This window comes from Dermacentor albipictus, chromosome 7, assembly GCF_038994185.2.
Source record: "Dermacentor albipictus isolate Rhodes 1998 colony chromosome 7, USDA_Dalb.pri_finalv2, whole genome shotgun sequence".
Classification (NCBI taxonomy): Eukaryota; Metazoa; Arthropoda; class Arachnida; order Ixodida; family Ixodidae; genus Dermacentor; species Dermacentor albipictus.
Genome location: NC_091827.1, coordinates 39,547,058 through 39,559,472, shown reverse-complemented (window position 1 = coordinate 39,559,472; position 12,415 = coordinate 39,547,058).

Sequence of the window (12,415 nt, the reverse complement as noted above, 5' to 3'; positions counted from 1 at the left end):
GATTGGGTGAGGGAACAAACGCGAGTTAATGACATCTTAGTTAAAATCAAGAAAAAGAAATGGGCATGGGCAGGACATGTAATGAGGAGGGAAGATAACCGATGGTCATTAAGGGTTACGGACTGGATTCCAAGGGAAGGGAAGCGTAGCAGGGGGCGGCAGAGAGTTAGGTGGGCGGATGAGATTAAGAAGTTTGCAGGGACGGCATGGCCTCAATTAGTACATGACCGGGGTTGTTGGAGAAGTATGGGAGAGGCTTTTGCCCTGCAGTGGGCGTAACCAGGCTGATGATGATGATGATGATGCGTCGTTGCTTACGCATATCTGTAAGCAACGACGCGACGTGTGCTGTTCACCGCGACTGACGAAGCAGTAGAAGGTTCAGTAAATACATGCTTTATTAGCTTTCTAATGTGTTTTTGGCTGTTGATTCGACGAGTATGAACCCTTATCAAACCTTATCAGCCTCATCGGACTCGATCCGACCCTTATGAACCGTTATCTGCAGTTATAAACCTTATCAGAAACGATGTGACTTTTATGAACTTTTACCTGTGCTTATCAACCTTATCGGCAATGGTCCGACCCTTATCAACCCTTATGGGTAGTTATCATGCTTACAGGACTCTATACGACCCTTATCAACCCATATCGGCCAACAACCGCATCAGAAGCGATCCAACCCTTATCAACCCTTATCGACCTTGTCGAACATGATCGACTCTTATCAAAGCTTATGGGTCCTTATCAGCTTTACCAGATTTGCTCCGGCCATTAAAAGCCCTTATGGCTTTTCAGCACCTCACCCATCCACGCCGAACCATTATCAACCGCGATCAGAGACCTATAGTCCCTCGCGACTCCCATTATCCTTATCAACTCACTGTTTACATTTATAACGATCTGATTTTTTTCTATTTGTTTAGTTTATGTTCATTAATAAAGCATGTCCTGAGGCAGCGAAATCACGCGTTATGTGGCAGACGGACAGGTGATTTTTCGGGGTGAGTCGGCATAGAAATTCTTGCGCATTTAAATGCTTTACCACAAAGTGTAGGGCTTGCAATGGCGTCGCACACGCGTAACTTCACTGCCCGTAAAAAGCGGCTGCAGCGAAATTACGCCACTTTTCATACCGTGAGCACTTAAATGGTTTTCCACTGTTTCTTAAGGGTTTTAAGGAATAACAGCCGATAATAAGCGCGGAATAGCGGAAAAACCTTGAACACCTTGGTGATATCCGCCCCCATCCTGTTTTAAAGTGCATGCCCATTATAGCCATGCTATCTGTCTATCGTCATATCTATCCTTTCTTTCCTCTACCCCGCCCAACCCCGCCAAACCCCACCAAGGAACGCCCGGAAGTCGAACCGGAGTTTCAAAACTTGTATGACCGAAACAAGTATGTAGCGCTCATTCTCGGCTCTACCATCTTCGGGTGACATCACTTTCAGCGGGCGCCGAATCGTTATGCCGGAAGGCGAAAACGCCCCGTCGCCCCAGTGTGGGACGCCACGCTGGATCTTGCGTCTTACAAAACTGAAAGCATGTTCGAACGTAGTCGATCGAGAATGCAGCGGCTCCGACTCCAACCACAGAGGGAAAGCGCCGAGATGACGAATGCACTGTACAATAATTTACAGCCTTATAAGTGAAAGTGGTGTAATAATAATAATAATAATATATGGGGTTTTACGTGCCAAAACCACTTTCTGATTATGAGGCACGCCGTAGTGGGGGACTCCGGAAATTTTGACCACCTGGGGTTCTTTAACGTGCACCTAAATCTAAGTACGCGGGTGTTTTCGCATTTCGCCCCCATCGAAATGTGGCCGCCGTGGCCGGGATTCGATCCCGCGACCTCGTGCTCAGCAGCCTAACACCATAGCTACTGAGCAACCACGGCGGGTAAAGTGGTGTAAGTATGTGTATAACTGACATCCTTACAGACAAAAAGGTGTATAGGCGTGAGTTACAGGTAGATTTACACAATTTTTTTCAATTTTAAGGCTGCAAAATTTTTAGCACTGGAGTGGCAGCCAACTCCCCGAAGCCCCCGAGTACAACACCTCCACCACTCGTTTCCCCTTCTCTTCACTTTCATTCAGAACCTCAACGCACATTCTGAGATTGTCCACGGGGTGGTTTTCGATCTGGAAGGAGGTGACACCATCTTCGAGGCAAAGCGCCCAGAGCCAAGAAATCCAAACGACGAGCAATTGACAGAGCACACGCAATAGCGCGAGACATGACACCCCCTCCCCTCCACCCCTCCCCCCCCACCGACGTGCGCGGTCTCGCCGATATTGAAAGAAGTGACACTCGCTGCGTTTACTAAATGCGATGGCGGAAAAAAGAAAAGACGTGCGAAAGGAAACAGAGCTACGGAATACAAATGCTGGAAACTCAGAACCGGCAAAGAAGGGAGAAAATGAAGGAAGAGAGGCATGAAAAAAAAGAGAGAAGCTGAAGAGCCAAAAACGCGACATCTCGACAAATGGCGTGCTGTAGAATGCGCTGCGCTTTAAAGCCTTGGCCCGTTCCTTTTCTTCGCGAGAGTTCAAAACAGGGATCGACGGCTTTCCGTTCTACGTGGCGAACAGCGCAGACAACGGGAAAATAGGTGATAGTACGAACAGCACAGTGAGCAAACCTGTCCGATTCGTTTCCCTGATACAGCCTGCCGAGCTAGTCATCAACCTACTTTCTCTCCGCTTTAGAGCGAAGCTGTATATGACTAGGATCGGGGTATTTCTTCGTCTCCGTAGCCAAAAAACTCAACCAATCACAGCTGAAGGCGGGCGCCGAATGTGCCGCTGGGTTCCTTGCAGTACCACCAGATGGCGCTCGCCTCCGCGGCAGAGGCGGCGCCGGCTGTGCGGGGGAAAGAAAAACAGGAACCAGAAAGCTCGCCTTCGCGCATAGCGTTGCCGCAGACGTTTCCCGGTAAAGATCACCGTTGCATAAGCTGAAGTTGTAGCGGCGTGACGTAGAAACACAGCATCACAAAATCTGCCTCTCGAAAAAAAAAGCAAATTTTCGACGTAAACAACGTATTCCATGCGTCAATAACACAATCTCAGCCGTTCTTGTTGCACATGCGTGTAAATATTCATCCTTTTTGTAGCTGTGTGCTAACAAACAGTTGATGCATGGTTGGCCACTTATCTGTCTCTCGCATATTTCCTGTTTCCCCTGCTTCGTGTTCTTCTGCGTAGCGTCAGGAACAGATCGTTCAGTAAGCCTAAGCACCAACTTGTCCAAGAATAAGTTGCTTTGGCACATGCAGCTATTTAGCCTGCACACGGTGATACGAAGACGCGGTGGCTGACAACAAGCTTCCCAAACCCACGTTCGCAGCATGAAATTGGAAAAGCAGCATGACACTTTCGTGTCGGTTCAAGTCCGGAAAAGAACAAAAGAATACAGAGAGTGAGAAGCAGATACCTGCGGAGAGACCACGCGAATAATCGTAAGGCCCCGTTTTCCGCCCACCTCATTGTGGCAGGAACAAGTGCGCTAGCGCGGGACAAAAGTGCCCAGAAAAGGAAACAACTGTCGTCCACAGGTAAGTATAGCACGAGGCTACGGAGGGAAACCCATGCAGGTTCTTTGAAGGCAAAGCTTCCCAGCAAAATGAAAATACGGGGGCGGAAGGGGTCGTTATAGGAAAAGAACGCCTTTTTTAAAGGTGCTTCCTGTGCCATCTGAGCTAAACAGTGATTGTTTTGCTGCGTAGCATTTATCGCAGGGAGTGAGTCATTATATGCAAGAAATGCGCAGGTAATAGCCAAAACATCGCATCGATATGAAAAAGAGACCGGACAGAACGATCCCAAACTTATAAGCTAGCACGTCGATGAGCGAAGACGAATCAGTCGGCAACTTTAAGCACAAGGACATTGAACATGGCCGATACGTTTTGCGGCAATCCGTATAATTTAATCGTTAGCATGGATAGTTGGGCGTGTTGGTTAAGCATGATTTCTGAAGTGAAGGCGCTAAAATTACGGAGGACAAAGAAGAAACACACAGACACACAGGGCGCCTGTGGCGCCCTGTGTGTGTGTGTGTTTTTTCTTTGGCCTCCGTCATTTTAGCGCCTTCACTTCAGAAATCATTAATCGTTAGCAGTGCGTATATAGCATGCGTATTACATGGTCGTTTTACCGCTGTCCGGCGAAAGCAGGGGTAACGGGGAAGTAATAGAGCCGCAACATGTTAATTATTCTTGCTGCCGATGTCCTAACACCAGCAGAAAAGTACACAACATGGTCAATGGTATTTTCATGCAACGTAACCTAAGTTCCAATTAGGGTTGCAACAAGGTGGCGCCAACAGGACTCCGATCCTCCGAAGAAGGAAATAAATTGGGGAATAAATAGGAACGGGATCGCAAAGGGGATGCATAAATTTACAAGTTAAAACTGAGATAGCCAGAATGCTAGATTACAACCGATAAATGAACGCATAATTTGCTTATGCGGGCTCGGTGACCAATTTTCGCCCCCCCCCCCTCCTCAAAAAAAGAGCCAGCAGCGATAATAATAATCATCATAATCACCACCATCCCGATCACTGGTACTTCCAATATTTTCTAAACGGCAACAGTTCACGGACAAGCTAAACGCGTGCTGGATCAGGTAGTATAACAAAGGGGGCGAACACAGGAACAAGTTAGGTACGGTATACGCGGACAATACGTTCTTACGCCGCCGCCCTCTGGCGACCGGTTGCTCCAAAGGGGGAGGGCGCATTCACGAGATATATACGAGAGGCGAAAGAGCAAAAACCTCGACGCCGACCGAAGAGTACAACGCACCCATCTTCGCGCCAACAGACGCCGCAGGCGACGACCCGGATCAACACAGCAGACGACAAAAGAGCAGCAATCTCGCTCCTTTTGACGTCGTCTGCTTCGTCGTCTGTTTTCTGCTCCCTCGCGCTCTCGTTTTGTTTGGCCGGGCTCGCGCTAGGTTTGTTTGTTTGTTTACCTTTGACCGCGTTTCCATTTTATTTCCTTTTATCCTAGTGTGTTTGCACGACACATGGGTCGAGCGGCTTGCGGTGCTCTCCAGTCGAGTGGATTTTGATACTTCGAAGACGGCCTGCGAACGCAAGCCGGGACCGGGGTCGACCGCGTGCCTTCCAAAACGTTGTCATCGATGTTCGCTCTCTGCACGCTGGTTTTATCGACCGCGCGTTCCTTTTTCATACAAAAGAGGACAAAAAGTGCAAGGCGGAGGGGTGTTGAATGGAGCCAACGACATTTGTCACGCGCTTTATTCTGCTTGGACACTTTTACTCTCTCTCTTTTCTTTTTTTTCTTTTTTTTATAGCCCGAACACTTGCGGGTTACACGACTCGCTGAGACGACATGTCAGGTAAGATGTTTAACACGTGATTCTTATTTCCTGCCTTACGGTATACATCATTCTAGCAGCAACATTTTTTGGGGGGGATGAACACTATACACAGATAGTAAGAGGAACCATAATATATTAAACGGAGCGTACACAAGGTACAAGAATGACAGCTCAAAAGTATTCGTTCTTTGGTAAGCTGGTGACATCCATAAACGACGTTATTTCTCGGCGCAAAATAAGACATGCGCATGTGGTCGAACACACGAACACACGTACGCACAAAATGGCGTTCTGTGTTTGTATGTGCGATTTGGTTGCTACCCATGTGCGATCCCTATGACGATTCCCTTAATCTGGATCACATTAAACATTCCATATAAGGTGTGCAGAATTGCATAATGTGTATTCTCTCATGTAGGTCCTTAATGGTTACGGATTTCCCTAAATGCGGATTCACTGACAGATTCCCTTAAGGTTTGTGGATAATTCTCTTAATGTGGATTCCGTGACGGACTTACTCAAAAATGCAGACGCGGGATAACTGTATACAAATGATATTCTAGCTTAAACTAAGCGGTTGAAATAGGGTCAGATAGGTCACGTGATGCGCAGCACGCATAAACAAGGACCAACTCGGAGTAACCTAATCAGTTCCTCGGGAAATCGAAATTCGAGTCCGAGAACGACAGAGAACTAGGCGGAGAGACGGGAGTAAATTAAATGTAATTTATGTTAAGAAAATACTGCCACTCTGAATGCCGCACTTCAGGCATTCTGAAACGTTAATTAAGTTACGTTATCAGCTTCAACGTCCTGAGCGGGCTGTGGGGATACCGTGTTGAATAACTGCGGATTAACTTTGACTAACTAGGGTTCCTTTACCGTGTGCGCTAAGAACGGTAGTCTTGTTTGGTTTTTTTTTTCTGTCCCCATCTCGCCCCTATAGAAATGGGCCGCCGCGGTTTGGAGTCGAACCTGCGACCTCACACTCGAAAGCACCAAGCCTTATACAGCCACTCATCCGGCGCTTCGCGAACGGATGAGATTCAGCAATTAGCAGGCAAGTTAGGCCTAACGAGGCGCACGCAAGCGACGCTAAGAGTTTACCACATACACACACTTTGATTTTCCCGTCGATCAATGCTATATAGGTTGGTGGAAGTAATGAACCTTATCCCTAATGCGGCGATGACTGCAATAACGACGACAAAGACGACGAAGAATACGCGCACACCACGTGGGATACGCGCACACCATGTCAGAAAAGGACAGACCCAAGTCCAGATTTTAACAGGATCTATCCGGAGAAGAAAACTCAAACCAATTGTAGTAAGTGCAATGGCATCATTACTCTTGAACGCACGCTTTGGCAGTGGCCCGCGGTCTTCACAGACTGTGACAAGGAACAAGAATGGTGGCGACAAATGCTACACAGCGAATCACTCTCGGACCAATTACGGGCAGTCCAGAAGGCCCGCGATGTGGCTGAAGGGCTCGGCTGACAGTCCCAACGTGGGAGCGGCCCGCGTCAACCTAGGGTTGACCTTCAGGACCCAATAAAGTTCTTCATACCATACCATACCAAACCCTAACTTCCTCCGAGGGTGGAGGGGGGGGTAAAGGGGAGAGGGTGGGAGTCGCGCGTCTCAGGCGTCCGCGCGGATATCAGAGAGGACGAGACGAGAGATCAGCAATTTCGCCGGAGACCCGAGAAACAATTCGACTCGAGCCGCCCCCGCGAGGCCCGCGAGGCTGTTAAGTTTAGCAACGCGCTTCGGCTTCGCGTGGGCCTCGGGCAGCCGCCACCCCGGGTTTCGGCGGAGAGAAAAAAAAAAGAAAAAGGCTTTCGCGGGCTCGGATCCCGTAATCCGTTTAAGGAAAAACCCGAATCCGCTTAAGCGTGCCTCCGCAAGGAGCACCGAGACACGCTCGCGCCGAAAGCGATACAAAAAAAAAAAGTGCGAGAGGAGTCCGACGCCACGCCATGGCGGATCGCACTGCGAGGCGCGCTGAATCTGCATTTCAATGGTCCTCGATCCCTAAGCGTGCATGCGTAAGTAGCCGCCCGAGCTCCGAAAAAAAAAAGCCAGAACGTGCGCGCGTGTGCGGCCCTATATGGAATCGAGGGTGAATGGATAGCATCCTCCTCGCGGATCAGAGCGCGCAGGGAATAAAGGTCGACGCGGACGGCCCGGGCGAACTCGAAGCCGCCGAAGCTCCTTAATGCGGGAACAACGGACCGTGTGATCCGCCTTCGCGTATAGCTCCCGCCAGAGCCCAACGTATAACTTCGTTTCCATGCGCTGCTGGCACTCGGAATGCCCGAGATCTCGCGTTTACTGTCTTCGTGGAAGCATGCGCCTAAAGCTTAAAGGGACACTAAAGCGAAACAAATAATCAGTTGAGCCTACTAACGCATTGCTTGACAACCCTGCAGGCAGTCATTTCAACGAAATAGTTTGATTATTAGATGAGAAAATGAAGGTCCAAGTATCATTATTTGAATTTCGCGCCGAAACCCCAGCGCCGGTACGTCAGCGTGACGTCAGGGATTCCACAGTATGTTTTCGCATTTGGGCCGCGTTGGCTGAATAAAGGTTCCCGAAACTTGCCATGTTTAATATTTGGTTCCTTTAGAACACAATGTAGTTAATCTTTACCGCTATATATAATTAGTAGGCCGTAGAAGATGCCATCAAAATCCGAGACGTCACAGCCCCCAGGTGCGGGAACTTAAGTAGGCGTCGCCACCCGTATTTTGTTCTTGCGCCTTTTCTGGCTTACCAAACGTCGTATCGTTGTAAGAGTGGTGTTTTTGGTGCTGTAGAACGGTAATTTACTGATGCAGAAGAAATCATTTTTCACTTTAGCGTCCCTTTAAGCTCCTATATACGAGGGCGAATCACAAAGTCCTTGCCCCTTACTTTTTATCGGCCGAAGTAAGGTGCGTGGATGTAATTACATATATACGTACTATTCTATGTAGACCCGGCCACAAAATGTTACGGACCACGAAATCTGAGAAAAAGCTGAACATCTCCGCAACCTCACAACGCAGCCTGATATTTACATTTCGGACGTCGAGTACAATGTGCTAACAACATTGTCGTATACACTTTTACTCGATAGTGCCACAGGATGCTCTGAAACTAAACGTTTTATGAGATGAAGTGGTCCGTAAACTGTTGTGACCGGGTGTACCTTACGTTATTTCTACACATAGTCCCCGACACCGGTTTAGACATACGTCCCACCGCGGCACTAAATCTGAGACGCCCCCTGTGCCATGCTGTCGTCAGTCAGCGACACACGCGGCCTCCCCGAAGGCTCATTGTCACATGCAAGTCTTCACAGCCCTTTTGCGAACTCGCAACACCACCAGCTCACACTTCCCCAAAGCGGGACACCTTTCCTCATACGTGGGCTGCGCTTCCCTATGGATTTCGATGGGCGTTCGTCAATTGTTCCACAGAAGACGAATCACACTTCGTTGCTCGTACGCCGTGAACGTGTGAAGCACGACCGCCACCGTCAACAACTGACAGCTCGCACTTCCCCAAAGCGGGACACCTTTCCCCATACGTGGGCTACGCTTCCCTATGGATTTCGATGGGCGTTCGTCAATTGTTCCATAGAAGAAGAATCACACTTCGTTGCTCGTACGCCGTGGACCTGTGAAGCGCGACCGCGACCGTCAACAACTGACAGCTCGCACTTCCCCAAAGCGGGACACCTTTCCCCATACGTGGGCTACGCTTCCCTATGGATTTCGATGGGCGTTCGTCAATTGTTCCTCAGAAGACGAATCACACTTCGTTGCTCGTACGCCGTGGACGTGTGAAGCACGACCGCCACCGTCAACAACTGACAGCTCGCACTTCCCCAAAGCGGGACACCTTTCCCCCTACGTGGGCTACGCTTCCCTATGGATTTCGATGGGCGTTCGTCAATTGTTCCATAGAAGAAGAATCACACTTCGTTGCTCGTACGCCGTGGACCTGTGAAGCGCGACCGCCACCGTCAACAACTGACAGCTCGCACTTCCCCAAAGCGGGACACCTTTCCCCACACGTGGGCTACGCTTCCCTATGGATTTCGATGGGCGTTCGTCAATTGTTCCATAGAAGAAGAATCACACTTCGTTGCTCGTACGCCGTGGACCTGTGAAGCGCGACCGCCACCGTCAACAACTGACAGCTCGCACTTCCCCGAAGCGGGACACCTTTCCCCATACGTGGGCTACGCTTCCCTATGGATTTCGATGGGCGTTCGTCAATTGTTCCTCAGAAGACGAATCACACTTCGTTGCTCGTACGCCGTGGACGTGTGAAGCACGACCGCCACCGTCATCAACTGACAGCAGCGCCATGCCGTGGAGCTGCCGGCAGATAAGACCTGGCCGGTCCAAGAAGAGTACACCGCTGGGAATGGATGTGTTGACCTCGCACTTCCAGCCATAGTTTGGCTAAAAAGAAATAGCGACAAAGACTTTTCAATTTGCCCTCATAGGTTTCAAAAGAAGAAAACACACACACACACAGAAGATTGCATGTCATTGCGGGCCGGACAATGAACGCGTCAAACATGCCACAAGTAAGCTCACTTCATCTGAACCTCTTTTGAGACCGTTTTACTTACTTCTGTGAGTTTATTAAGAGGAAGCTTTAGCTCGTGCCCAACTTCGACGCGGCCTATTCAAATACATGTAAAAGGAAAAAAACGTTTTTCTGAGATAACTCTTGGACCGATTTTAATGAAATTTGTTGTATTTGAGAGAGAATGTTCAATTCTAGTGACTATTAGAAGCGGAATTCCGATTTAAGGCTTCAATTTTGTTAAAGAGACTTTCAAATATTCGACCGTTTCAAAAAAAATAGAAGCACGAAGTTTACAAATTCATAGCTCTGTATCAAAATCAGATATCGCGGTTCTGTAAACGGCATCCATTAGATCATTGAAAGCAGAGAAATTCGATATGTCATTTTACATCTTAGGTGAATCTGTTACGTTCGTTACAAGGGTTCTGCAAAAGCTGTATTTCCATATTATAATTTTTTTTTATATTCATGTGTAACATATCGATTTTGTCCGATTTAGATGTACTATTAGATGCAATTCACAGAATTCTATTATCATTTTTGTCGTTGAGTTACGGAGTTGTAAACTTAATAATTTCAATTTTTGAAAATTTCTTATTTTTGCCAATTTTTATTAAAAACTTGAGGATCTAAATCGAAAATTCGAAACCAACAGTCACTAGATTTTAAGTTTTTCTTTTAAATGCAACAAAGCTCGTCAAATTTGGTGCAGTTGCTGCCGAGAAAAACGAATTCTCCTTTTACATGTATTTAGATAGGAGCACCCGAGCTAAAGCTTTCTTTTAAGATTTAGTGTGTTTTTGCGAGATTTCATGTGATTATTTTCATTCCTGTGGCCTTCCACTGCGTGTAATTCGATGTGACAACGATCATCCACTGCAACTCAATGGTGTAGACGTCCACCAAGTACTGTACGTTTAGAGAAAGAAAGCGCCTCAAAGGAATCTGACCGAGTTCCTAGGATAGCACACTCCCCGGTGTTATGGAAAAAAGTCAGCCTCGGATGGTCACCATCTCGCCAAATAAAACCTCTTACGTTCACAGTAAATAAATTATGAGCAAGTGTTTACCTCTGTATTCTATACAGAAACAGCAAACTTACGAAAAGAAAAGAAAGGAAAGGCCTGAACTTGGCCTTACATGATTTGCAATAAAAACAAGGAAATCAAAATATATATTAAACCGAAAAAAAAACGGTCACAAAAGTTTCCTTCGAAAAATATGGAATCCAATAGTTTTTCTTTTGTTTTCTTCTTCTTGCTGTTTTCTTTATTTCGCTTTCGAATACAACACCTTTCATATCACCTTCCAAAGCATTCCCTTGTGCATGTCTCTTCATTTATTTTTAATATTGGAACAACATCATCGACTGACTTGTGTCCAATTGTAGAAGCTGCAGAACACGCCGTTCTACTGCGGCATTTCTCGCTCAGCATGGCGCTCTTAAGCACGCTAGGGAAATGAGCCTCTTGGTGCCGGAACTTTTATCACTTCACTTAGCGTTACCATCACTTAATCACTGAATAATTCGTCGGTTCCGGGGAAGCCGGCGATAAAATAGTTGTCAACATCTCCTATTTTATCGGAGCAGATCAATCTCGATCTGTTTGGTGCCCAACGCCCATGTGAACCAAAGAGAAAGAGAGGTGGTTCTTTATGAAGAAGGGAAAGGTTGGCAAAGAAACGAGGCTTTTCGTTCGTGACACCTTTCAGTGGCCGATACGCCAGGGTGTGTACGTTCCGCTACATCACACGACAGCATCGGCAAGCACAACGCTACACAGCCACGACAGACAAGAAAAACCAAAAACACCACTGTACTGCCTGCGTAACGAACGTTGCAGTGTTCGAAGCAGCCAGTGCGCACCAACTAGCTCAGCAAAATGGCGGCTTAACGTGCCTCATGAGGTTCTAAATCTACATCTCAACAGGTACTCAGCAAAATGCCGTCTTAACGCACCTCGCGCGGTTCTAAATCTACATCTCAACAGGATGTCGGGAGATGCATACAGCTACGCATAAACATCACTTTCGACGGAACCTCCCTCCCTCCCTCCAGCGGCAAAGCCACTTTACAGGAGCAAAAAATGAAAAAGCGTAGAAAGCAAGCATCAAAGCAAAACCAGAAAACGAAACTATAGGGCGGCAAGCAAGAGCCCGCAATACAACCACCGAACGGTAGAGGGCGTTGAATACGAGTGCGCAACTCTCACCGACAGACCAGCCAAAAAAAATTTCATACAAGAAGAAGCTTGCGTGAGCGCGTGTATACAATTCTAGCTCAGAATTTGTCCGGTTGAGCTTCCAGCAAAATATTTCTTTTAAAAAAAAGAAAGCAAAACGAAAGCACGGATAATAGTGAGAGAGAAGGCGGAGGAGGAAGGAGGGGCGCATCGAGACAGAAGCGGCCCCCAGACTTTCAAGCAAAAAAGAAGAAAAACGGAACCAACA